At 38.2% G+C, this 27,845-nt stretch overlaps 1 protein-coding gene across 1 annotated transcript in view; it reads right to left on the bottom strand.

The window, feature by feature from the left end:
* The window catches only part of LOC122791490 (glutamic acid-rich protein-like), a 2,133,503-nt gene that overhangs the window by 419,736 nt on the left and 1,685,922 nt on the right, over nt 1–27,845 (bottom strand). The gene's annotated exons all lie outside the window — the stretch shown is intronic.

Below are 27,845 nucleotides of genomic sequence, written 5' to 3' on the forward strand. Positions count from 1 at the left end.
TGCTAAGTCTACCATTGCACTACAGCATCTCACCCAAGAAGCTTTTTCTTGCACCAAAACCTGGACGTCCCAGAAACATCTCGCCTTCAACCTCAATAAAATAAAACTTTTAATATTTACCCCCACAAAATCAAACCCTGTTGAAAAGTCATTATTCTCCATTCACTGCCAAACCAACACTATCATTGAAGTTGTCCCTAGTACAAATTGCTAGGTGTCATCATTGATGACAAATTAACTTTAAACCTTCACATCTACAGCAACATAAAAAAAAAAAAAAAAAAAACATCATAAACTAGGTGCCCTGTAAAGACACAACTATTTTCTTAGCCTCTCTGTTAAAAAAGCCCTGGCCTCATCCTTCCTGCTTCCTACTCTGCTATATGGTGTTCCCATCCTGGCCAATCTGCAGTCCTCATTGAGAACAAAACTAGACTCTAGCTACAACAAAGTCTCCAAATTTGATACAGATGCAAACTTTTCTACCCCTCATTGTTCCTCTCTGCTTCAACTAAATTGGCTAGAACTCCCATACTATCTCACTTTTCTACAAATAACTACAGCTCACAAGCTCATCTATCACCCACAAACCTGTTCTTCCCTTTTCTCCATACTGACCATGTACCATCCTAACTGACACTGCAGGTCAGAAAACAAAATGTTACTGTCTATCGAGAATTCCAGGTTCTCAGCTGGATAATGTTGTATTCCTATACTGTCTCCAAGTCATGGAACAATCTCCCCCCTTCACTCAGAATTATCTATAATCCTGCCTCCTTAAAAAAAAATCCCTCAAACTACATCTATCCTCTCATTGGTTATGTTCCTGCACCAAATAAACAATCTCAACACCTGACTTACCTTCTCTGTGCTTCACCTTTAACTATTCTATTACTATCATTTCCTTTCCCTTCTCTCTGCCGACGTACTATTTTCTGTCACATTAGCTTTATTTCTTCCTCACCTTAGCCCTCTATTCTTACACTGAATTTAACTCCCATCTGCTACAATCCATGCGGATATATTTTACACTAATGTATGATTGAATGTACACCAGTTATTATGTGTATTTTAAAATGATTGAAACACTACTATTCCTATGTGTATTAATATTTCATGTGAATTAATTTTATGTAATTATTTTGGAGCTTTTCTCCCCAGTCCTCCACTGAAAATGGGTTCATTCTAGGTCCAGTGGACTTTCCCGGTTAACAAATGCAATAAATAAATAAATAAATGAATAATTTAAGTTTCAGTTATCTGCAATTTTGGTAAACTAAAGTGGATCAATATACTAATATAGATAATGTTCCTAAGCACGAAAATTCAGAAGAATGAACTTCAAAAGATGGAGACAGGCGTGCTGAAACTTCATAATAATGAAAGCTGCAAACAATGAACTGCAGAACATTGAACATCTACTCAGCACTATGGAGCAAACAAAAGTACAATCCAAATGTTTTACATAGGGGTAAACTCCTCAGCACCTCCCTATGTGGGGGGCTGCACCTCCCCACGCCTCCTGCACATTACATATATCAACACAGAAATCACACTTTAGCTGGGAATGGGCAAAACCCTAAATATAGCTATACTGTGATCTCATACAATAACTCACCTCCTCATTCAATGTTTTGCAGTTTGTTGTTTTTGGTTTTCATTCTTATGTAATTTCTGTATTCAGGCCTCTACCTTTTGAAGTTTGCCATATATATATATATATATATATATATATATATATATATATATATATATACATATATATAAAAAATGAGTGTGTTTGTGTGTAGCTCTATTTGTGTGTGTGTGTGTGTGCCTCTGTATGCATGTGTGTGTGTGTGTGTATATATATATATATATATATATATATATATATATATATATATATATATATATATATATATATATATATATATATATATATATATATATATATATATATATATATATATATATCTATATATATATATATATATATATATATATGTGTGTGTGTGTGTGTGTGTGTAGGTCTACCTGAGAAGACCAAAAAGCCAAAGACCGAGATGAAATTGCTGAAACATCACATAAGCGAACACCCGGAACACAGAAGAACTCCAGGTAAGTAACCACCGCAGCAACAAAAAACTGTAAACAGAAATAAATTAAACCCATCCATGTGGGGGGCCCACACCACCCCCAACTAAATATACCAACTCCAAAATCACACTACAGTGAGAAAAGGGCAAAGTTCACCATGAAGGACAAGTGGTTACTTACTCAGAGTTTGTTTATCGGTGTTCCGGGTGTTCGTCCATGTGAGGTTTTGGCAATTTTGTCTCGGTCTTGTGGGATTCATTATTGTGGCTTTTTGGGCTTCTCAGATAGACCCATGTATATGTATGCATGTATATATATATATATATATCTATATCTATATATATATATATATATATATATATATATATATATATATATATATATATATATATATATATATATATATATATATATATATATATATATAAATATAAACTGCCTAACCTACTTCAGTTAACCAACTAATAGTTGCACACAAGATCCTATACCAGCCAGATAATACACCCGTACTTAAAAACCTCATCACCCCATACAGTTACCTTAGTGCATTTCATTCATCTGAAAGACTATTCGTTCAAACTGTCAAATCCAACAACACAACTGGAGAATCTCTATTTGCTAAGTCTGTTGGCAAAACTTGGAATTCTCTTCCTGCTAATTTTACATCTGAACTTTCTCTACCTATGTTCAAGAAAAGTCTGATTCAGTACTTTAAAAAAAGATGGCTATGTCCTTGTCCTAATCCAGACTAACTCTAATCATCACTCGTGTGCACATGGAGGACATCTGCCTACACTTTGTTTCTTAACTTACATGTACTATGATCTCCTTGGATCTACTACCAGGTTAGCCTACTAGTCATTCAATACCCTATCATTCGTAAAAAGACTGTCTAGAATTTTCCATCTGAGTAAAAATGTAATAATTTGTGTATATCTGTTTGTTGTGTTTGTTTACATCTGTGTACAAATCTTTCTATTTGTGTTTATTTTGTGTTTTAAACTGTAAAAAAGTAGCAGTTTGTTTGTTCACCATGAAGGACAAGTGGTTACTTACTCAAAGTTTGTTTATCGGTGGAGGTTTTGGCAATTTATTATTGTGGCTTTTGGGCTTCTCAGATAGACCCATGTATATGTATGCATGTATATATATATATATGATCCTATACCAGCCAGATAATACATCCTCCACTGAAAATGGACATGTATCCAGTCAGATTATCCCAGTAAACAAATGTAAAATAAATAAATAAACAAATAAATAAATATAAGTGACAGCTACAAAGAAAGCAAATTATTGTAACATTTCTTTTGTTATTTTCATGCTGTATACATTTGCTCAGTTCCCGCCATCCCTTAAATGTCGCTCTTCTTCCTGGACCCTATTGTGCATATTTTGAGGTGTAACAAGTATTCTATCAGTGTAGGATGTCTCACTTAAGAAAATGTTGGGGTGAGACAGTACTAATGCTCATATATGTTTTCTTTCATTTGCTGGGAGCTGGCCACCAAAGTATTTACCCTCATGAATATTTCTGAGGCTGCAATAATCATAGAATAACCTCTGCCCATTTAAAAAGCAGTGGTCGGTGGAAACATTACTCCATCACATATGTGGCTTTCAGTTCTTGGAGATGCCAAGATGTTTACTGTTTTCAATATCTTGAGGCTGTGTTCCCTGTAAAAAATACATATGTTTGTAATGCATTGTGGTACTGTTCGTCTGGTCTCCTTTGCCTGCTAGGTCTTTAATTATGCAGTTTGAACAGCACTTATCTCAAAGTAAATTAAAATGTGATGCTTCAGTTCCAAATCATATATATACAATATGTTGCATTACTTATCCAAGTACTTAAAATCTACTATTATTTTAACCAGCACACACAGCTGAACTTTATGTTATACTGAATATTAATAATTTTATTATAATTTTTTTAGGCTAACATCAAAATCCTTATTGGCACAGCAAGTTAGCAGCACATGTCTTCTCTGGTAAGGTCAGATCACAAAATGGTCTCCTTTGAAGTAAAAATAAAACATTGGAACCCCAGCCAACATTGGAATATTCAGGAACTACTCTATGGCTAACTTCCTACAATAAGTGATAACCTTGCAAAATATCCGGCCCTCATAAACCCTGAAAATACTGCTGGCTATGCAGATCTATTCACAGAAACCCTATACAAGCATGCTAATAGCTGGCTAGAGGGAGCTTGTACCCACCAGGAAGAAGTACAGAACTAACTCAAAAAACATGCCACCCTAGTGGAAGCACAACATTGACAGGATGTTTTACAGAAGGAAGAAAATCATTGCAAAAATTAGGAGGTGCAGCATCTGGCAAGTAAAAGAACTCTCAAACTAAACAAACAACTGAAAGAACAAATAAAGTCTACCAATGCCAATTTTGAGTAAATTTCACCTCCCAGGCCAAGGACAGCCACAGGGCATTCTTTAGCTATGTCTGCAGCCTTAAACGCAATACACAATTGTGTGCAGAAATCATTCTAAATGGAGACACCTATACTGAGCCAGAAGATATAGCAAATCTACTAGCTGACAAATTCAGCTCCAGCTTTACCCCTCTCTTCCTACCAACTTTCCCTGTGGAAATACTATCAAGTATAACTCCCCCTGCAATCATTAGGGGAAGGACCTTTAATGATCTTTCTAAGGCCAAAAACACTGTATCAATTGGCCAAGACAGTATCCAAGGATGCATTCTAAATAGCGTGAAACATGCTCTATCAGGACCTCTGAAATCGCTTTTAACTGTAGCCTCCAATCAGGCTTTGTGCCTCATGAATGGAGAACAGCATCACTCATCCCTTTGCACAATGGTGGGCCATCTACAGACCCTGGAAACTACAGACCCATAAGTCTCATTAGTCTCTTATGCAAAGCCATGGGAAAAATTAATGATGTCATCAGTAATGACATAGGAAACCTCCAGACACTTGACCCAACCTAGTTTGGTTTCATAAAGGGCAGGTCATGCCTGCTGAAACTGATGGACTTTTTGGAGAAGATCACCAAAGCAATGGATGAGGGAAGATGGTATACACTGTGTACCTTGACCTGGCCAAGACATTTGACACTATCCCCCACTTGGGCATTTTTGACAAACTTAAGAGGCTAGGTACAAACACTTATGTCACCTGGTGGAGAGCCAACTGGCTCACAGACAAGACCGAGGAAGTTAGAATTGGGGAGTCCACCTCTACAAAGTGACCATGGGACTGCTCCTTTTTGGCATTTACTTCTCTGACATCAGGGGCAACATCAATGGCCACTGGCTGACTTAATTTGCAGATGATTGCAAATTAGGAGCTGTCATAGAAACACCCACTGACACAAATGTTCTCCAGGAAGGGCTGAAACAGACAAACAACTGGTGCTAGAGTCATGAACTAAAAGTGAATGCCAAGAAATGCATAACAGTATAGTTCAGGAAGTCATTCACCCCGGTAACTATCATATTGACATCACAACCCTAAATGTTAAACCAGTAGTCAAGGATGTGTGGACAGTCATAGACAGTAATCTAGGCTTTAACCATCACATGTCTACAGAAGTGAGGAAATTATTCTTATGTTGTGCAACTTATAAAACAAAGGTATGGATCTAGGTCCAAGGAAGCCATTGTTTCACTATATTCAGCATTCATCAGACCTGTCATGGAGTACAATGTTCCCTTTGGTATGTTCCTAACCAGGCATGTACAGCAATTGGAATGTCCACAGAGGTTGTCCACTAAAAGAATACAGGGCATAAGTAACATGTCCTGCAGAGACCGCCTTAAGGCACTATCCCTATATTCTGTCTCGTACAGGCTCTTGAGAGGAGATCTATGCCTGTCATACAAGGCATTGTCTGATCCCATCCTGATGGACCTCTTGCATATTCAGAAAAGAAACAGCAGCAGAATTACCCATTCTAAAGACTTAAACCTTTCCTGTGATATAAATAGGACCTGCTGGATAGACAGGTATGTAGCCCAGAGACTACCTCTCTCTAGAACAGGCTCCCCCATCCATGTATAACAGAGTTCCTCCCTAATAACATTCCAGTGTAACTTGGACAACTGGATGGGAAACAGTAAATTTGTCCCTGATTTGGCACCTATGTCTCTAACTGACAGAGGCAGCCTGTAAATGGTTCATCTTCCAGGCCCTGCTTATAAATGTTTCACCTCCCAAGATACTGCTTACACTTATTAAGGGCACCAGCACTTGTAAGAGATTTGGGATGCATGGCTAAGCTTAAAAAGGCACTTGTGGTCATTAGCCAAGTATAGACCTATGAACCCATGATACACTGCTGCTGAGATATTGTATTGTATTGTCACCCGTTTATTGACAAGACTGCATTACAGCACACAATAGTTCGACAGAAGGGTATTTAAAATGACTACCCTGAGAATTTCATACAAAGTTACATAAAGATAAAAAGTTATAACACTGCATACCACTAAACTAGCTAAAATGGATGGAGGAATTATTTTACATTAAAAATATTACATATCATACAGTTATCAGATGTAAACTACAAAATATAAAATTCAAAGTGAAAAAAAATATCCAAATTTCCATTTCTCAAGTGCAGCAAAGTAACTGGGTGTATGTATGATGCAGATATTAACACACAGTTAGGACTAATAAAAGAATGTGTCTCAACACCCCTGGGCATATGGAATTATCCATACCATGTACCCACCATGCCTTATTGCATATTTAATTACTACATGGACCAGTCCAGCAAGACAATTCTATTGTATGCTGATTAGTATCACTCAGGGCATTAGTACCAAGTCAGATGTGTTCATTTTTATGACTTGTTAATAGTTATTTAATAATCCCTCAAAAGTTTCCAACCACTTTTGATTCAAACAGCCATGATCTTCCTAATATATGTTAGAAATGGTGACATTTTCCAAGAAGTTTTACATTAATACATTTGATAGATGGGCTAGAAAACCTATAAAAGTGTCCCTCTCTGAGTATGATGTAACAGTGGGTGGAGGTCTATAGATTTTTGTCAGAACACATTTTTAAATACATATTTTATTATAGTTGTTCTCATGTTCTAGATATGCCTTTACATTGTTCTTATTTTTTTTACAAAAAATATCTCAAATAACAAACTAGCCGCATACCCTCCTTGGCAATCAGAAGTTAAGTGACTAATCCGATTCATCTTCAAACTAACATGTCTTTAAAGTAAATGATTACTGTAATTGTAAAGGAGATGATTCAAACGTAATCTGAATCCATTATATTTTAAGGTTGAATTAATTAGACTATATGAAGAAAGGAATAATTGATTTCTCTAAATATGTGTCTCGGGCACCAAGAATGACACCACAGTATGAACAAAAGAGGTTTGATTTAAACAATTGGCTGTTTCTGGCATCTTTTAAGGGGATTTAATATTTGTCAGCATGGGAGGACATGATTAACAAACCACATTGCCTTGCAAAGGATGGTCTGCGCCTGCCCTATTAGACTTTTGAATATCGGGTAATACTTTATCAACCCCCCAGAGTTTTTTAGGTAATGACAAATAGACATATGTAACAAAATGTTAAACAAAAGCCAAATAAGCCTAAATGTGTTACTGCTCAATGCTTGGAGCCTAAACAAGAAACTCCACACCCTGCAAGCTCTCCTCACTCTGAAGAATACATTTGTGCCATTTCTGCATTTTGGTTTGAATCCACAGAAAGTACTCCAGCATTGTAAGGCTTCAGTGCCTTCCACACATTTAGACCATCAGCTTCACAGACAAGGACAAAAGGTGGAGGGGTCTTAATCTATATATCTGTATTAGTAACAAGTATAAGTCTATGATTAGACAGGATGATGCTCTAGAGTTTATCCACATGCAAATCACCACAGACGAAGTACCATACCATAACTTAGCAAGATATAGTCCACCATCTATGTCCAAGAATCCCATAGCTTATACCTAGACCTACTAGAGACACTCACCATTAAACCAGATACCGTAAATATGGGAGATTTAACTACCCCTTTACAGAGTGGGAAGCATACTGCCTCAAACTTGCAGACACAATGAATTCTGGATTTTATTAACACAAATACCCTTAACTAGATAGTGCAAACACACACCAAAAGTTAAGATATACTGAACCTGGTATTCCCATATATGTGAGAGTGCTGCACTCCCCCCAGTGTCACGTCCTCACTGGTTAGGTAAGACCACAAAGTTTTCCATTACAATAAAAATCAACTCATTAACCCCAGTAAACCCTGTAACAGTTAGGAACCACTCCAGAGTAAAGCATATCCTATTAAGTGATAGTTTATCAAAATTCATTGTCTTTTCTAACCATGAGTTCACAGCAACCTATATGGAATTGTTCACAGTGACCCTGTACAACCATGAGAATGGCTGTGTAGAGGCTGCTGTACCTACTAGAAGTTAGCTCAAAGCAAATTCTTAAAAAGAAACCACACCGGTGTATTCCTAACCGTAATAGGGAATATAACAAAAGGAAAAAAGTCATGGCTAAAATTACGAAGACCATCTCCCATGATTATAAGAGCTCACTAATTAAACTAAACAGGAAACCAGGAAGACTAATTAAGTCCAACAAGACCAATTACAATGTCAGGATAGCCACACAGGCTCAAGACAACCATAAAGCCTTCTACAGTTGTGCCCATAACCTCATAGGCAGCAAACAACGGTGTACCAAACTGGTAGTTAATGGTGGTAGTTTCACTTAACAGAGTGATACAGCAAGCCTGCTGGCTGACCAATTCAGCTCAACCTTCCCTCACTCCCTCTAAAATTCCTAGTAGTATAACATCCCCTCCCCCATTATTAGTAGGAGGCAGGTCCTGGAGGCACTTGCTAAAGCCAAAAACACAACCTCAGTGGACCCTGAAAATAGCCTAGGATGTTGCCTAAATAGCTTGAAATATGAGCTATCATAACCCCATAAATCACATTTCAACTACAGTCTTAAAACAGGTTTTGCACTAGGAAGATGGAACACTGCAATAGTTATCCTACTTCACAAGAGTGGACCATCAGCTGACCTCAGAAACTATAGACCCATTAGTCTGACTAGCCTAATATGCAAAGCTATGGAATGAAATTTCATGGAAATTGTCAGCAAAGACATAGGCAATCTTCAGACACTGGACCCAACTCAGTTTGGCTTTGTTAAGGGAAGGTCATGAACCTAGTCGACTTCTTTGAGAAGGTCATCAAGGCAATAGATACTGTGTATACTGCCAAGCTGGCTAAGGCATTCAAAACAATACCCCACTCAGGTAGAGTTGACAGACTCACCAAACTAGGCATAAACCCCTACATCACTCATTGGATTACCAGCTGGCTCACACACAGGACCCACCTCCACTAAGAGACAAGTCATCAGTGGGATACCTCAGGGCTCAATGCTGGGACCACTAATATTTGGCATCTACTTCTCGGACATAAGGGATGAAATCAATGGCCTTTGGCTGACCAAGTTCACAGTTAACTGCAAACTGGGATCTATCATAGAATTATGACACAAACATCTTACAGGAGGATTTAACTACACTGATCCCAAAGGTATAGATTAAAAGAACAGCAGCTCAGGCTAATTACTCTCTCCACAAGAAATGTTCGAGAATTGATCTATAAGTCAGGGATCTGTAAACATATGTACAGAGTAATCTGAGTTTTGACCAACATGTGACTAATGTAGTAATAAATCATTCTATGTCACCAAACACATACGTAAGGGAAGTTTTAGTGTCACTTTATTTGGGCTTTATCAGACCCATCATTGAGTATAATGCCCCCTCAATGATGATATATGCAACAGTTCCTTACCAAGAGAATCCAGGGTATAAACACATTGTCCTATATGGATCACCTTAAAGCAATTTCTCTATACTCAATCTTCTACAGGATACTGACAGATTATCTATGTCTGGCATAACAGGCATCCTCATATCCAGCTCTGATGGACTTTTGCACATCTGCAAAACCAATAGCATCAGAACCACTAGATCTAAGGAGTTAAGGTTTGCTTGCAACATCAGTAGGCCATGCTGGTGAGACAGTTATGTGTCTCAGAGGATTCCCATGCTCTGGGAAAGGCTTCCCATCAATGTGAAGCAAGTATAACCCTAACCCCGTGTAAGCATAACCTTGACAAATGGGTGGTAAATAAGAAATTCTCCCCACGTCTGGCTCCCACATGTTTGATAAACAGAGGCTGGCAGTAACTATGCCCAGACTAACATCCCCCCATAACCTTAAAAAACTTCTGAAGTAACATCTCCTAATAAATGCCCATTATACAAAGGGACACAACTGGGCAGTGTTGCGTGGCTGGACTTATAAAGGCCCTGGTAATCATTACTCTGGTATTTACCTATGAACCTATTTCTTCGTCAATAATTAGGCATAATTCCAAAGGTCTACATTTTATATTTATTGCTAGGATAATTTATTTCAACTGAAATAGATATTCAATCCTTAGTCTGAAACCCTTTTTTCTAGTGTTCTTCTGTTCACTAAGTATCTTTTCTTTGATTTTTTTACAGTGTACAAACTGTAGCAATGCAGAGGCCTGGAAATGAAAATGAAAGCAAACACTTTACAAGTTGTGCTTAACAAAAAAATCAAAAGCCTTCTTCTAAAAAATTACAAAAAGGACAATACTTCTTCTGGGCCATGATTGACTAATGATGATTCAGAGCCTGTTTGTGTTCAGGCTCCTAGGTGGCGAGACATTTCCTTGTGTTACATTTAGTTGGGGTCATTTAGCTGAAGTGACATTCATTTGCAGAGAAATATGGCTGTTGTGAATTACCTGTGGGCAAGGAGAAGCACACTGCCATGCCCGCAGCCTTAATACCCAAGTGCATGGGGGCAGAAGAAGTAATGAGTGTTGTGCTCAGTGTGCAGTACATGCTTATGTAACTATAACATGTAGAAGTGTGTTACAGCATGGAGGAAAGCTTACATACTACTCTAATCACATTTATGCTCCAGTACACATTTTAGGTAATGTTTCCTAGACACTATGAAGGGGTAGTGGTCCACACACACCAATTATAAAGGCATTGCCCATTGTGCACTGCATTTTTACTGCCACTGACATGCCCACTGGCCAGCCTGCTGCCATACTGCCTGCTGTCTCATGTTGCTTTGAGGCCATGGACATCAGTTTCCCTCTGTGTATTTGGTTATTGAAGTTGTGGGCATGGAACCGCATTCTTTTCTTTTCTTTGCCTACAAGCAATTTGAAATGGCCATATTTCTCTGCAGCTGAATGTGACTTCAGCCATATGTCCCTAACCAAGTAAACTACAATGAAATGTCTTAGTGCCTAGGTGTCTTTGGTCTAAGCAAGGTTAAGCTGGTATGTAGAACTTGCTAAATAACTTCAACATTGGTGGCATAATGCAAAAATTGATAAAGGTTACTTCATCTGTCCTTAAAAACCAAGTCTAGGACTCTTGTGTTTTGCTTGCCTTGAAACTGCCCCATGTACTTCATTCTCCTGAGTCTTGAAATGAAAGGTTAAAAGTGTACCATGCATGTCATTTTCCAGTGACTGTCCACATTATCAAGGGTGCTTTCCTTTGGCACTTAGCAAAGATGATACCCTGCAGATGTACATCGTTACTTCAGTATGCAGCAATCATTTAAGTTGGTACTGGCCCTGCTGTATAGCTGTATGGCTTGGATTTTTTTTAATTTTAGTTTAATTCCTTTGCAAAACTGAAAAGCATTATACTGCCATATCATTCACTACTTGTTGGTTTACACATCAGCTGTACTCTGATCTGGTACATTTCCACCATATGATGGGTAGTGCAGACAGAAGCACAGTGAGAGTCGGACAAAGGGGACAGCTCACCCATGCAAAAGGTGTTAGGGGCTGAGATCAGCAAATGCTAATTGTAAGTGCAGTCATCATCATCATCATCTTTCGGCTTTTCCCATTAGGGGTCATCACAGTGGATCATCTCTTTCCATTTCTTCCTATCCTCTGCATCTTGCTCTGTCACACCAACCGCCTGCATGTCCTCTCTCACCACGTCCATAAACCTTATCTTAAGCCTTCCTCTTTTCCTGTTACCTGGCAGCTCCATCCTTAGCATCTTTTTCCCAATATACCCATAATCCCTCCTCAGCAGATGTCCAAACCAACACAATCTCATCTCTCTTGCTTTGTCTCCAAACTGTCCAACATGAGCTGACCCTCTAATATACTGATTCCTAATCCTATCCATCCTAGTCACACCGAGTGCAAGCCTTAACATCTTTAACTCTGCCACATCTAGCTCTGACTCCTGCCTTTTTGTTAATGTCACTGTCTCCAACCCAAATAACATAGCTGGTCTCACTACCCTGTTGTAGACCTTCCCTTTCACTCTTATTGGTACCTGTCTGTCACAAACACTCCTGACACTCTTCTCCACCCATTCCACCCTGCCTGTACCCTCTTCTTCACCTCTCTTCCACATTCACCATTACTCCGAACTGTTGATCCCAAGTACTTAAACTCGTCCACCAGTACTGACATTTATTTCTGAATGCCAATATGGAAATTAATTCTGATGCTGCTGCAGCATTTTGTGTGAGTTCTACGTTGTTGCAAACTGCCTGAGTTACGAGTCCTTTTTCAATCCTCACTTAGACTGCCTTTGAAGGTACAGGTGAGCCATATAACACTCTAGGCATAGGCTGAAGCAATAGAAAGTGGTCTGGATATTTTTAATCATTTCATGGTCATTGAGACAAAGATGGTGTAAATATCTGACCCTAGGACATGATCACATTTCCTTAGTGGAAAGCATTAAACACTGATGAACCTTCTATAAGTGCTGACCTAGAAGAGCAGTGATATAGTTATACAAGAATACAAAATTGTCATTGCATTGCATTTCTTGGCAGCAGAAGGAAACAGTACATCTATGTTGTCTGTCCTTAAAATATATTTGACATTCAATTTCTTCTCCATCTTATCTTCTCTATCAGTCTTTCCTACTCTAGCACATGTCCTCATGAATAGCTCCATGGATTACCTCTCCACCTCCCTTTCTGACAGTCCATTCCATGAATTCACCACCTTCTTTTTAAAGAAGTATTTTTACATATTCCATGAGAAGTTGATCCCTGCAATCCTGTACTGTACTCTGCCCTTCCTATTCTGTTCTTTCTGCTCATACAAATCTTTCATCTTCCTAGCATGACCCTGTACACCCATATCTTTAAATCTCAAGTAAAGGAGTTATGACTCCTGGAGTCTGTGTTTATGTACTTTATCCTCTGTCCCAAAGTTCTAAATCTTGGGGTGCATGGTTATACCTCTTCAATTTTGTCCTAAAGACCTTTTTGATTTTCCCTTCTTGACTCTTTCTTGCAGCCAAATGCCCTTCTCTTTGTATGCTCTTCAGAACTGCTCCCATTAATCAAGCCATAACATAACCAGAGCCTAACAGAGTAGGAGCATTACTTCTTTTCTCATAAAGTCTGTCCTCCTGAGACTATAACTCAGCATTCTGTTGGCTGTTCCTACTGCCATCTCATTCTGCTCCTGGTGGGCAATTTCATGTATAAACTATCTCAAGATTATTCACTTTGTTTCCAGCAGTCACACTCATCCCTGGTGATAGTTCATACCAGTGACCAAACACTTTATTATTTTTCATTTGTTTATTTATTCTTTATTGACTAGATTTATCCCACTAGGCTACTGGCCTCTTTTCAGGGGAGACCTGATTTGGCATTTATACACCTGGGGAAATTTGGCCAGGCATTGGCGAACTTACTCTTCCTCTTCTTGATAGGTGCTTGAGGTCTCTTACCAGAGCACCCACGAACTCCAGCAGATGGGACTTCGGCTTAATGTCTCATCCAAATGATGACACACTCAGAAGTGCAGCACCCCTCTTATGCTGGACTATCTGTCACTTCACTTTTGCTTGTTCTGTCTTTCAGCCGTAATATTTCAGCTCACCTAGCCAGCCTTTCCAAACCCCTGTTTAGTATCTTTTCCACATTCCCCACTACTGTCCCAGCTTAATGTCATCATCAGTTATGCTAGAATTGTTTACTACTATACCGATATTCATGAAACACACTGAAGAGGTCTGACCCTTGTTGTTCTGCACTAGTCATTTTGCTATTCTAGACATTATGCCTTTCTCTGCCTTCTAACGTTGAATTAGAAGGTTGTCTGGTTGTCTCGCTCCTCATTTCTATCTTTTTTCCTTTGTGTGCTGTTTGCCTCCATGCCCGCTGCCCATGAATTTATCTGTATAAGATTCCAGCAGACTGAATATCCCAAGCAAAGAGGGGAGAAAAACTGGCAGAACCATCATTCAGACAGACTCAGAGGCAGGTTGTGCCTTTGCTGGCATCTTGGTAATGAGGCATTTCTATTAAGGACAGAATCCTGCTTTTGGTGGATAATGCAAGCACCTACCTCATAAATATTTAAGAGAATCGTGAACTGTACATCATCTTATACCCCCAAAGTACATTTGTTTGTTTCTACCCACATACTAATGAAGGTACTATCTCTGGCTTTGTCTCATCAAGGCTGCATCCTTGGTCCTGGTCTTTTAGGTGCAATTAGCAAAGCAAAAACCAAAGCGTCAGTGAGAAAAACCACTTACTTTAAAGATGATAAGAAACATTTTAATTTAACCTGTGAAGAATATAAGGCATATAGAGAGTTACAATCTTGTGAGAATATCATTATTAAACAAGCTGATAAGGGGGGAGCTGTTGTCCTTATGGATAAAGATAAATACATTTCAGCTATGTCAGTGCTTTTGCTGGATACTGCGGCTTTTAAATGTGTTACTTCTGTGGACGTCAAAAATTGTGTGTCATATGTCAATATGGTGATATATGAATTACAACTGAATGGTGACATAGATATTGACCTGTTTAATTACTTGACTGTTCCCTGCCCTGTTATTCCACAATTATATGGCATTCCAAAGATCCATAAGTCACGGACAGACCCACCCATGAGACCTATCGTCTCAGGTGCCGGTTGGGTGACTGAACCCATTTCAATATACCTACACGCCCAACTTCAACCTTTTTTAAGTATATGTGAATCTATTCTTCGTGATACTATAGATTTTTTATCTAAACTTAAAGCTTGGTACAGTATAAGCAGAATGGATTTAATTAATAAGAAACATTATTTGGTGACCCTTGACATTGTTTCTCTATTTACGGTTATTCCAATTGACATAGGAATTGAGCTGTTAAGAGAATTTCTGATTTCCTGCCCTGAGCCTAATTTTGTGAAGATTGAAAATATATGTAGCCTCATTGATGTGGTATTAAGGAACAATATTTTTCTATTTGATGGCTCCCTGTATTTACAACTGACAGGTGTGGCTATGGGCACTTCCGTAGCCAACACCTACGCAAACTTAGTGCTTTATCAGTGGGAAAGAAACTTTTTGTTTTGTGATACCAATCCCTATAGACAAAATATAAAATTTTTTCAACGTTTCGTTGATGATTGTTTCCTGTTATGGGAGGGCACACTGTTAGAATTAGATGAGTTTGTGTTATACTTAAACTCACTACCCCCTTTTTTGAAATTTAAAATGTGCTGTTCAGATAATACTATTACCTTCTTGGATATTAATATAACTATTGATGGGGATACTATAAACACGAGCCTACATAGGAAGGACGTTAGTGCAGGCAGATACACTCATGCTACTAGCATGCATGCCCCCCATATTTTTAGAGGTACTGTAAGATCACAATTCTGTAGATTGAGTAGGTACAATACTGAGAATGATCAATTTTATAAACAATTGGATGATATGTTGATTGATTTTGCTTCTAGTGGGTATAGCGATGTGCTAGTTTCTAATGAGAAGACGAAATTGTTAGAAGATAGGGAGACTATGTTGAAGCCGATTTTTTCTATCTCTAATTTTAATATAAGGGCTGATGATACATCTACTCCACAGGAAACACTTATAAGATATGTAACCTCATTTAATTTAAAAACACCTCTAATTAAACAGATTATCAGTAATAATTGGCTAATTCTTATGGCTAGTGATGAATTGAAAGCTATCTTAGGGAATAGACCATACTTCGCCTATAAGAATATGAGAACCTTGAAGAGTGTCCTATGTTATAAGGACTTTCCTACCAATACCCATGCTCCTGTTTCATCTAGCTATGGTACATATAAATGTTATAACTGTTCCTGTTGTGAAAACATCATCTGTGAGAATAGTGATTTTTTTGTGCACCCTGTAAATAATAAGAAGTTTAAGTTTTATACATCTGCAACATGCACTACTACGCACTTAGTATATTTAGCTACTTGCATGGCCTGTGATTCCTTTTATGTAGGTAAAACTACACGGAAGTTCAAGGAAAGAATCACAAAACATAAATCAGATATCAGGAGGCGCATAGATAGAAATGCACTATGTAAGCATATTATGGATTGTGGGAACAATCATACATTTAAGTTTAGGGCTATAGATTGCGTCCAACCTTCTGTTAGGGGTGGAGATATAAACAACGCCCTTGAAACTAAAGAATATGGATGGATCTTGAGATTGGCCAGTGACTCTCCGCCTGGTCTCAATAGTATGGTTAGTATTAAACCTATACTGATCAATCTTAGTAGAACTAAGTTGTGACATACTCCATGTATCTTGCCTTACACCTATGTATTGTTTTTAGTTGTTTTAACTATTTTGTATATTATATTATTGAATGTGTATTTTAACTTAAAAATGTTTTTTACTATTCATCATTCTTTTTTGTTATATTTTTGCTTGTCATGTTTTGAATACAAGTCATGTGATTTTGGCTGTCGGTCATATGACTATCCTGGGACCTATATATATGGAGAATGTACTCATGCATTCTAGTATTGACAAAGGATTATTTCCGAAAGCTTTGCTCGCTATTAAAGTGTTTTTTCTCACTGACGCTTTGGTTTTTGCTTTGCTATTTGCTGTTGGCTTTGTGTTTTTGGATCTTTTAGGTGCAATACAAGACTGCCTGAGTGAAAGTGCCACCCCTCACCCCAGAATAACTGGCTAATGTCAGCTGCTCCCTCTCATCTTCCACCAGCTAGCTCTTCTTGAAATTCAGTTGCTATTCAAACTCACTTCGTCTGGGTTGTAGTTTGTTATCCATCTTTGCCAAAGGTGTCATTTCCTCATTTTTCATCTTACCCTCAACCCCTCCAGATTTCCTAGCAATTGCCTGAGTAGGGCCGAGTTAAAGGTCTAGTAAAATCTAAGCAACATCTATTAGTTTGCCCATATCAAGTTCTGAGATAACCAAGTCATAAAACTGGATTTATGGGTTCTTTTGGATATAGGCCCTTTTGTTGCTGCTATTTGGTTAACAGGCCTGTTGATTCCTGGATTTTCCTTCTGCCATTCTTGTGCACTGGTAACACATGCAATGTTTTTAGTCTTCAGCACTTTCACAGAAGCCAGTGATCTGCTGAAAAAACTCTTGTTAGAGGATCTGGCAGCACACTAACTAAATTCATGAGGATACTAGAAGGTATTTTTTTCCACAGGTAGATTGCAAATGTTGGAGGTGTGATGGGGAAGAAAGAGGAAATTGGGAATATATTTTCTGGGAGTGAAATGAGTTGCCAGATTTTAAAAAATCACTGCAGACTACTCTGTCAGAAATACTGGGTGAGATCATCGGTGTAACTAACAAACTAATTTTGTTGCGCTCTGATACAGAATCGGAATACCCTATACATAGTAAGGTCTTGTTAAGTTTAATTCTGATGGCTGCCAAAAAAGCAGTTACTAGAAAATGGAAATCAAAGTCAAAACCAACTGTACTAGAAGTAGGGAGTATAGAACAGAGATGAAAAACTAGAAGTTGGATTTTTTTAAATGGGTAGGAGCAAATTACATAGAATAAAAATGGGAATTGTGATAATAATATATGTAAAATAATGTTTTGGAGTAGGAACCAGGTCTAAGGGAAGAGCTCTGGAATGTTTGCCTGACAATGACTGTGTAGAAGATTATAAGTGATGTATAACATCAGCAAAGGAAAATATGTCAGCATGGTTTGTTTTCATTTGTTTACATATTTGATTGCCTATGTCATAAGTGATAATTCAATAAAAGATGTTTCTTGCTAAAAAGGATGCTGGAAAGCAGCCAATCTGATTTCTGCCCTTTATCAAGTTAGAGAAACCATTAAGCCAGGGGTGGGCAAACTTTTTGATTCGTGGGCCACATTGAGTTCTAACATTTGACAAAGGGGTCGGAACAGGAGCAGATAGATGGCATGCTTTGAAAACATCACCTCATTGGGGGAAAAATACACATCTTGGGATATGGAGAAAACATGTGCTTTAATTTCCAATGAAAATGAAGAAAAGCATTACAATAAAATCTCTGACTTCGAAATGAGTCTTTAAACACTGAAAATCAAATAAATGACCATTTTATTTTAAAGCACTGAAAGTTCTGTTATCCTTCAGGATATCACCATCACTCTCCTCCTGACTGTCTTTTTTTTCAAAAACGGTAGGAGATACAGATGTACTTGTCCTGTTCCTTTTATTCAATTTGTTTCCCCGGTGCCAAAAGTCAACAACAACCAGTGCAAGGACGAAACAGTTGCAGCAAGTCAGTCTGTGAAGCGTTATATTTGATCTGCACACACTGTTTATTTTAACAACGTGCATATCACGGAGACACACACATTTTAATGGGAGCAGTGTTGTTGGTCTCCTTTTTTAGCCAGCGATCAAAGTCTGGAGTTAGTTTTGTTGTGGCGATTCTCAGGATGGATCTGAGGTGTAGGTCTGTTAACTTGGATCTGTGGCTGGCTTTGTTGATGTTCATGACGCTGAAGGTCTGTTCACACACGAAGGTAGAGCTGAACAAAGCCAGCATCATCTGCGCTTTTCGCCTTAGATTTGGAAACGCGGCATCATTGAGTGAAGCATAGAAGTCATTTAGTTTCGGAGAGCTGAACTTCTCTTTTAAGGCAGGGTCAGACTGAAGGTCGATCAGTTCGAGCTGAAGCTTCTCTGGAGCTGTTTCGGGGTCTTGTGACAGAGGAAAGGCCACCAATTGAAGTGACTTGTCAATTTTGTCGAAATCCAAAAACCGACGGCAGAATTCTCCGTGCAGTGCATCCAGTGACTCACTGTATTTCTTTACTTTTGCTCCGGCCTCTTTCAGCGTGGCTAGTCTAGGAAAATGAGTGAATGACTTGTTCAAAATCTGCCTGGAGAATAAAGCCAGCTTGGATTTGAAGGCTTTCATGTTTGTGTACATGTCATGCACAAACTGCTCCTTCCCCTGCAGTTTCACGTTGAGCTCATTTAAGTGTGAAAATACGTCCATAGCAAACGCAAAGTCACACATCCAGCTCTTGTTGCTCAGCTCAGGAAATTCATCAGTCTTCCCCTGCCGCTCCAAAAACATGCCAATCTCCTCTTTGAGCTCCCACACTCGTTGAAACACTTTGCCCAAACTCAACCAGCGGACACGGGAGTGATAAAGCAGGTCCTGGTGATCCGTGATCAGTTTCCTCCAGGAACGCAATGAACTGAAGGTGCTGAAGTCCCCGTGCACGTATGAAGTTGACGAGTTTCACCACAGGATTCACAACATGATTCAGCTGTAACACCGATTTACATAGAGATTCCTGGTGGATGATGCAGTGGAGGAAAATGACATCCTGGTCAGGGTTTTCATCTTTCACTTTATTCTGGATTCTCCTCAGCAGGCCAACGTTTTTTCCCGTTAAATTCAGAGATCCATCTGTGGTGACGTTAACAAGCTTACTCCAGGGAAGCTTCATGTTTTCGATGGCAGCAGACACCCGTTCAAACAAGTCCTCTCCCCGTGTTTGTCCTTTCAGAGACTCCATTGTCAAAAACTCCTCCATTCTTTCAAAAGTTTCGTTGATTCCTCGGATAAAAATGAGGAGCTGAGCAGTGTCTTTGACATCATTGCTTTCATCCAGTGCTAAAGAATAAAAAGTGAATGACTTCACCTTTTTGTTTAAACTGCTGGTGATATCTTCATCTATTAGTTCCACACGGCAAGTCACTGTCCGCCGTGATAAACTGATTTTCTCAAATTTGTCTTTGGTCTCCGGGCACAAAATACCTGCTGTCTCTACCATACATTCTTTTAAAAACTCGCCCTCAGACAGTGGTTTGCTGGCCTTTGCTATTTTGAATGAAAGCATAAAACTGGCCTTGGTACTTGACTCTTGAATGGCAGTTTGACGGTGAAAAAAACTTTGCTGAGCCTTCAAATTAGCTGCCACCTTCTCAGCAGCAGCTTCCCGTTCTTTTGTTGAGAGCTTGCTAGCATAATTAGCATGCTTTGTGGCAAAGTGATGGCTAATATTATACTCTTTAAAAACTGCCACAGTTTCTTGGCATAGCAGGCAAACAGCAGATGATCGGTGTTCAGTGAAAAAATATTTAGTTGTCCACTCCTTATTGAACACTCGACATTCTCTGTCCACTTTCCTTTTCTTGGGTCCGCTCATCTTCATAGAGGGGTGGTGGGTCAAAGGGTAAAGTGCAAACATGGAGTAATAGGCCTACGCTTCACCTCAACAAAGCCAATATATCTAGAGTGCGCCATCTAGTGAGGAAACATCAGAATTGCAGGGGGAAATAAAACATTAACAAGGTTAATTTATTAAATTTTTTCAAGTTTGGCGGGCCGAATCAAAACGTTTAATGGGCCGCATGTGGCCCCCAGGCCGTAGTTTGCCCATGCCTGCATTAAGCTGTCAAACTCATCCACCATCACCCTGGTTTCTGCCAATTGTTCTCTCAGTTCTGTCCTACATTTGTCACAGCACAGGAACCTGTTATTACTTTCCTTTGTAAACACTAAATTTAAGTATTCATTCAGTCATTCAGTACCTCTGTTTTTTGCAGTTTTCTGTGACTTTGAGTCCATCTTAGCTCAGCCAATATAAGTCTTTAGCATCTCTCCCTTCCTTCTGCAGTGTTGTTAACAAAGCTTTTGTTCCTACTGTTAATCTTTCTCACCAAATCCCTTTCACACTGTGCCTTTGTTGACCTCACCATCTTTGTTGCCCTCCTGCTTCCATCCTTAATCTATGCGTCCACTACATCCCTTGTTCCCTTTGTAATTGTCCTTTTTCCCCTAATTAATACCATCACATTTCTGTTTAGCTTCATTGTTTTTCTCATCCTTTTACACCTTTCATCTTTTTCAAAGCCCTAAAAATACTTTGAGTACCCTATCTCTCACCCATTCTCGTAACTTGTTTTCTCGCTTAGTTTGTTCCCTGTTCCGCTAACTCATCTGACACCATCTCCTCCAGCTCATTATAATTCAGACCCCCAAACCTGACATTACTGTCTTTGTCCTCAAGTGTCACCCTTCCTATACTCTAAATCAACGAGTGGCATAATTACCATTATGGAACAGACTTTTTCCTGGCATCACTGTGTCCTTTTCGTAGTTTAAAGATGATGTCCAGAATTCCATGTTTTCTTGTAGTGCACCAGACCAGTTAAATGTACCCCACTCATGTTCTACAACTTCATACAACTTTCACTCCCCATCTATACTAAACCACAGAATTTCCCAGTCTGCTCCTAGCAATATTATCTCTCTTTCTCATGATTAAAACCTTCATCCTCAATGAGTCTTGTATTCTCCCCTTCAGTTTCTAAGCCTCCTCCTTTAATCTGCCAGACAAAGGGTGCATTATATCAGTTTGCCAACATTCCCTCATTCTCTTACTCCAAATGTTTTGAATCTACCAATTTCCTTTCTAAATTCTGTGGGATTCTCCCACCTCTGACCTTATGCTGAATTCCTTCAGTTTTGTAGATATCTACTACACATCCATTTCTGCTTTTCCTGTCATTCCTCACAAACCTCTACCCATGCACTTTCATGTCTAATCCCCTCTTTTCAGTGGAGAAATGTTCACTCTCATATCATGTCTTCCTACCTGCACTCATTAGTCACACTTGTCTTCTTCACTGCTATTTCATGTTTACTTATATATGATAACTGAAAGTAAAAAATGGGTTTGGAGTAGGTAAATGGACACTGGTCAGACATGCTGACTTATGATTTTGGGGAATTGGATGCTGATGACATTCTAAACTGAGAAAACTGACCAGCTTTTTATCATCATCATAAAAGGACACACAATGAGAAAGAGAGAACTGTACTCTGCACCATTATTTGTAGTATTAACATGAAATGCACAAGGATGGAATGAGTATTTGGTAATTTTGTGGAACATACAAAAACAATTCCTCACTTTCATCTCCTTCTTTCAGTTTACAATTATCCATCATCCCTGCTCACAATTCTTATTCACCTCCAATTCCTGTTGCCTTTTTAGTTGTAATACCCTTTCAGCATTTCTTACCTTGCTCAAGTATATCCATTTCCATAACTAATACTGTTCATATTTTTCATCCAAGTAATGCCTCTCCCACCATGATCTCCTTCTATAGTATAATATCCGATGCATCTCTTTTTACCGCGGATAGCAGCATGTCCTTTTTAATAGGAAGCAGCATCTTCCACATTCCAAGGTCTTATGCTCCCACAGCTCTACATATCCTAGTCATCAGCAGACTTCTTGTGACTTTTCCCTAATCCAAAACTCAGCATAAAGCTGCAGTATCTTTAAAAACACAGCATTATAGATGATTTGTTGAAATCCATCAGAGATTTTATCTCTCAGTCCTATACTTTAATTTCTCACTCACCTCATCAATACACATTGCCATCTCTTTCCAGAACAGCTAAGCATGGTACCCCTTTGCCCTTCCCCCAATATCATCATCCCCCCTCCCACAAAAAAGAGATAATCCATTTATCATGATTGTGTTATTGCCAAAACAGAGTCCATTATGGTCTAGTATCCAGCTGTCAGATTTGGGATTATCATTATTATTTATGCTCGCCAATTGAGACGTACACCAAGGAGGTCAGAACAACTTAATTTCTTTCTGTAGTTCAACTTATATGTTGAGTAGACTACAAGTGCAGCATTTAAATATCCAACCAGCACAGCTATTTGTCATCAGTATTACTAAATGAAGTGATCTTCTCTCAGTCTAGGCAATATCCAAGCAATTACTTCATCCATCCTCTTCACTTTATCAGCATAATTTAGAGAAAGGTAGTTTGTGCCTAACCCCATTAATTTCAGTTAGTTTCTCAGGGTTTCCTGTTTGTCGTGATGACATCAGTAATAGTCTCATGTAACATGTTATACTCCTAGAGAAAGTCACACTATTACAGTTTTCACATAGTTATCCTATAACTTGTACTGTAAAGCATTAAATGTTTTGCTCCTACAGAAGGACAGACTATTGCACTTAAACTGCAGTAAGAAATCACAGTCCATCTTTCCCTGTAGTTTACTGAATTATGTTTTTCAGATCATTTGACAGTTATTTGGAAAGACAGGCATAAAATATGACAAAGTGACTTTAAAATCTAATACTATTTGCACAATTCCATGAAAAGTACATGTGCCCACACCTTCAGGTTTGGTTTAACACCTGTAAGGTCACTTAAAATGATAGGCTTCTTGCTGCAATTCAGAAATGTATAATTCAAGACCCACAAAGAAAGAAAAGGACTGAAGACCTTAACCATTATGCAAACCATGCATGAACTCATTATTTTAGCACATTAATTACTGGACAATTTGCAGCTCATTTAACCCTAATATAATTGCTTATTTATTATTGGTTCCTTTACACCACAAGGCTCTACATTTTACATAAACAGATTTTCAAGAACCATCCTCTTATTCTTGTTTCATGCAGCAGTCTCTGTTAGTATGTTAAGTATGATTACTTGCTGTTAAGGCATTAATAAAGGTATTTCGGGTTTACTGTTATTTTAAAAAAGTGTTATGAGGAAAATGCTTGCACATATGACTGAGAGCAAGTCACCTCTAATAACTACAGGACATTACGGTGGCTGTACTATTTTCTTTTAAACAAGTCAGCCTTTTCAATGGCCAAGGTGTTTTCAAAGTCAGCAAAAGCATGCTGTTAACTTTAAAACGTTATAAGTAACTTTAAGACTACACTGTCAATACCATAGTCTTTTCCTATAGATATTGTGGTCTCAAGTATTTCTATTCCAATACATGCAGCACTCATGGTTTGTAAAAATATGTATTTATTTGTTTCCATTTGTTGATCAGGATAGCCTGACAGATTTTAATCTCATTTTCAATGCAGGCCAGGGGAAAAAAGGTCATGATTATACAATTCAGAAATATAAACAAAAGGAAAAAAAAATTAAAATAATAATCAGTTTTATAACTAAGATGATTAACTACATATAAAAGATATACAGTTTTAATATGTGCTTATTTGGCTATGTGTCAATAAGTAAAACAGATGTGCACCTCAGATATGAGCTCAACTGTGTGTGCCAAGTGTTACGGCGATACAGTGATAAAACACCACAACACTTATCTATCAGTGAAAGTAATTTGAACTGGAAAACTCTTAGTTCTGTGCATAGTTTTGTTCTGTGAGAGAAGTTGACATTTTTGCACAACAAATGTTTTTTAACTAAAACTGAATGCAGTATTGGCATTTGCCACAGCAGATTAGTAGATAGGTCTGCTTGTTTCACCAAACAGATAGCAGTTGCCAAAAAGATTCTTTGATTATGAAGCCTGGGTAGTTTGGTGTCTACTATATGAGAATCTTAATCTGAGGGTCCAGGATTCAAGCTCTTGTTTGGATGGCAGTCTTAGTTAAGCCTAGATGAGTCATTTGAGAGTGCATCAGGGTTTTTATTTGACAATCTAGGGTTCGAGTGTCATTCATGGCACTGTCTCCTAGAAGCATAAATAACTCAGTCAGTACAGCATAACATTTTAATTTCAGGTCACTTTTTGTAAGACATAATTCATTTGTCATTTCAAAGGTAGCACTAAAGGTTAATTTAAGGCTACAAGCTACAAGCAAACTGCTCTCTGTAGTCAAGTGCACAGGGTTTGATTCCATTCTCCTCTATTTGCCTAATGTGCCATTCAGAACTAGTCTGTTAACCAAATAGTATTCCCAGGTCACAGCTGAAAAGAGACATCTGTATTCAATGGACCTACCCAGTTAACAAATGAATAAAATAGACATCCCTTTCTATACAGTTGAGTGACCACATATCGGGCAAACGACAGCAGAAATAAATCAATTTTTTCTACCATAGAATATTTACACTTTGCAATATTATCATATTATTCATGGATATATACATTCAAGCACAAGTATTGTATGATTAGGTACTCTATATAGAACACAGATGTTAGAAATGATGTTTTGATCTGTTACCTTTTTTAAGAGTAGGTTACAACATAATATGGATGATTTAAAATACAGAGCTTTACATTCCCCAAATACAGTAGAATGCCAGAAACCCTCTATTTCAGAGTAATTATCACTTTCAACATTGCCTTCCTGTCATTCATACTTTGATCAAAGTTTTCCATTGGTAGATTCCTTACAGTTCACCGCAGCAGGGCTAGCCACCCGTCAGTGTAAACCCTGGCTCTAGATGATTGTCATTGTTGAAGTGACACCCCAACCCCATGTGCAAAAAAAATGAGACTGGAGTGATGGATAGATTCCTTATAGTTTCAACAATCCAGTAATGCTTGTTCTTCTGGTTCATTTGTAGATACTGACAATCAGCTCAGTTAAAAATCTCACAGGTAAGCCACATAGCTCTGACTTTGCCTGAGGATGTAACTGTTAAGATCTAATGAGCCAATGCCTTAGATGCCATTTTCAGAGGAAGTAGTAATTCAAGTCTATCATAATGATGGTAATTCGTATGGGGCTTTCAGAAGAGTGTTGAGACTGGAAATTATATTTTAGTGCCCTTGCCTTCCTAATATAATTGGATTTATTGTCAGTCCAAGCATGATTTTTTCCTAAACAATGAATAATTTGTTTGGTATCAGAGAAACAAGGAAGCTGGAATGATTGTGGTAGCAGCAGGCTGGAGACCAAGTAAGTTTGGATATTGATTATTTCTACTGACGCAGTGCTCTACTTAGGTCAAAATAAGTCCCTGAGTTTAGGGAATTTGTCATTTAATTTAATGACTGGAGAGGCTTTTTTTTTTTTTTTGTAAATTATCATTTTGCTTATACATACAGGTTTGTGACACACTGTTTAATAATTTTGGTAATTTGAAATTTGAACTAAGTGATGTGGCTAGTTTGAGCCAAGATATAAATATGGGGTTGGGATATAGTGCGGAATTTCAAAAGAATGGTTTGCTGGCTCATTCCACATGATGATTTTTGCAAACGTGGTATGAAGTGAAAAATAAAGGGAGAAAAACTGCATGAGTTATTACATAAATTCGACTCACAAGGGGTATCTCTATCTCATTGGTGTTCATGAATGAGCCTGAAAGGTATTGTAATATTTTGCAAACTCCCAAGAGAACCACTGTACTTTGATTTTTTTTTTAAATGATTAAACTGCTTAGCTCATTCCAAATAAAATCTATGAGTTTGAAATACCATTTTTTGGGATTGATTTATGAAGACAGATCATGCAGAAGGAATTAATAATAGAGAGTGGCCACTGCTGAACAGAGCTAAAGTGAATAAAAGTAATTGCCAGAATGAAAGACAGACACGCAGAAATAAACAGGGAGAAATGTTTTAGTGAATGGAGCAAGTGAATAACCAAATTGAATATGGTAGAGCACAAAATATTGGCTATAGGCACTAAGAGAAAAGAATGGATAGCAATTCAGAAGCAGTGATGTAAGAAAAGTTCATTAGGTAGTAGTGCTACAGAAGGGTTCAGCAGAAGATGCAACCCAAGGATCTAAGTAGCCACAAATGTAATCACAACACAAACATGTAAATTACAAAATCAAAATCTTATCACATCACATTATATAACCTACAAAACAGTATAATGTACTTATTTTTGCAGGAGGACCATGCCATCTCCACTACCAATGTAGGAGGTCTGACCCCCACACTGAGCTATATGTATATATAATATTTCTGATGTCACACAAAGAGAAATTTTGTGTCTTTCGGCTTTTCCCGGTTAGGGGTCGCCACAGCAGAACTCCAGTCAGCTAATGATTGGCAGTAGATTTTTACATACTGGCTTGCCGGGCCTAATGCACAACCTTCAGTGAAGGAATGCCCATTCACGCATGTCGCTTCACAGAAGACGCTCTAACTGAGAATCGAACGGGCAACGTCTAACTGTGAGGCGACAATGCTACCGCAGCACCACCACCGCAGTCTAAAGAGAAATAAGAAATAAAGAAAGAAACCCGCCTTTTCTCCTTTGTTGTATTGTGCAGCCCCAAATTATACTACCATGGGCTGTGATGTAGTGAGACATCAAAAAGATGTAAATACAACTTTACATAAATGAAATCTTAATTTACAATAAAACGACATGTTAAATATAAGTAATCTTCAGGAAAATAAACAACAGGGTGATACGCTTATGTGAGAAATACTTCAGGGTAGAAAAGTCAACACAAATTAAGATTTAATCAAACCTTGGGGAAATATAACACTGAATGCCTGTTAGGTCAAACATAGAATGAAATCAGTAATAATTCCTCAAATGTTGTACCTGTTGTTTCATGGTGTATAATATCTACAGCAAGCGTTTAAACTGACAGAGATACAAATATATTACAGATAACCTATATCCTGATGGTTTTATTTTGC

Source organism: Protopterus annectens, chromosome 17.part0, assembly GCF_019279795.1.
Source record: "Protopterus annectens isolate FY-2018-M chromosome 17.part0, PAN1.0, whole genome shotgun sequence".
Lineage (NCBI taxonomy): Eukaryota > Metazoa > Chordata > Ceratodontiformes > Protopteridae > Protopterus > Protopterus annectens.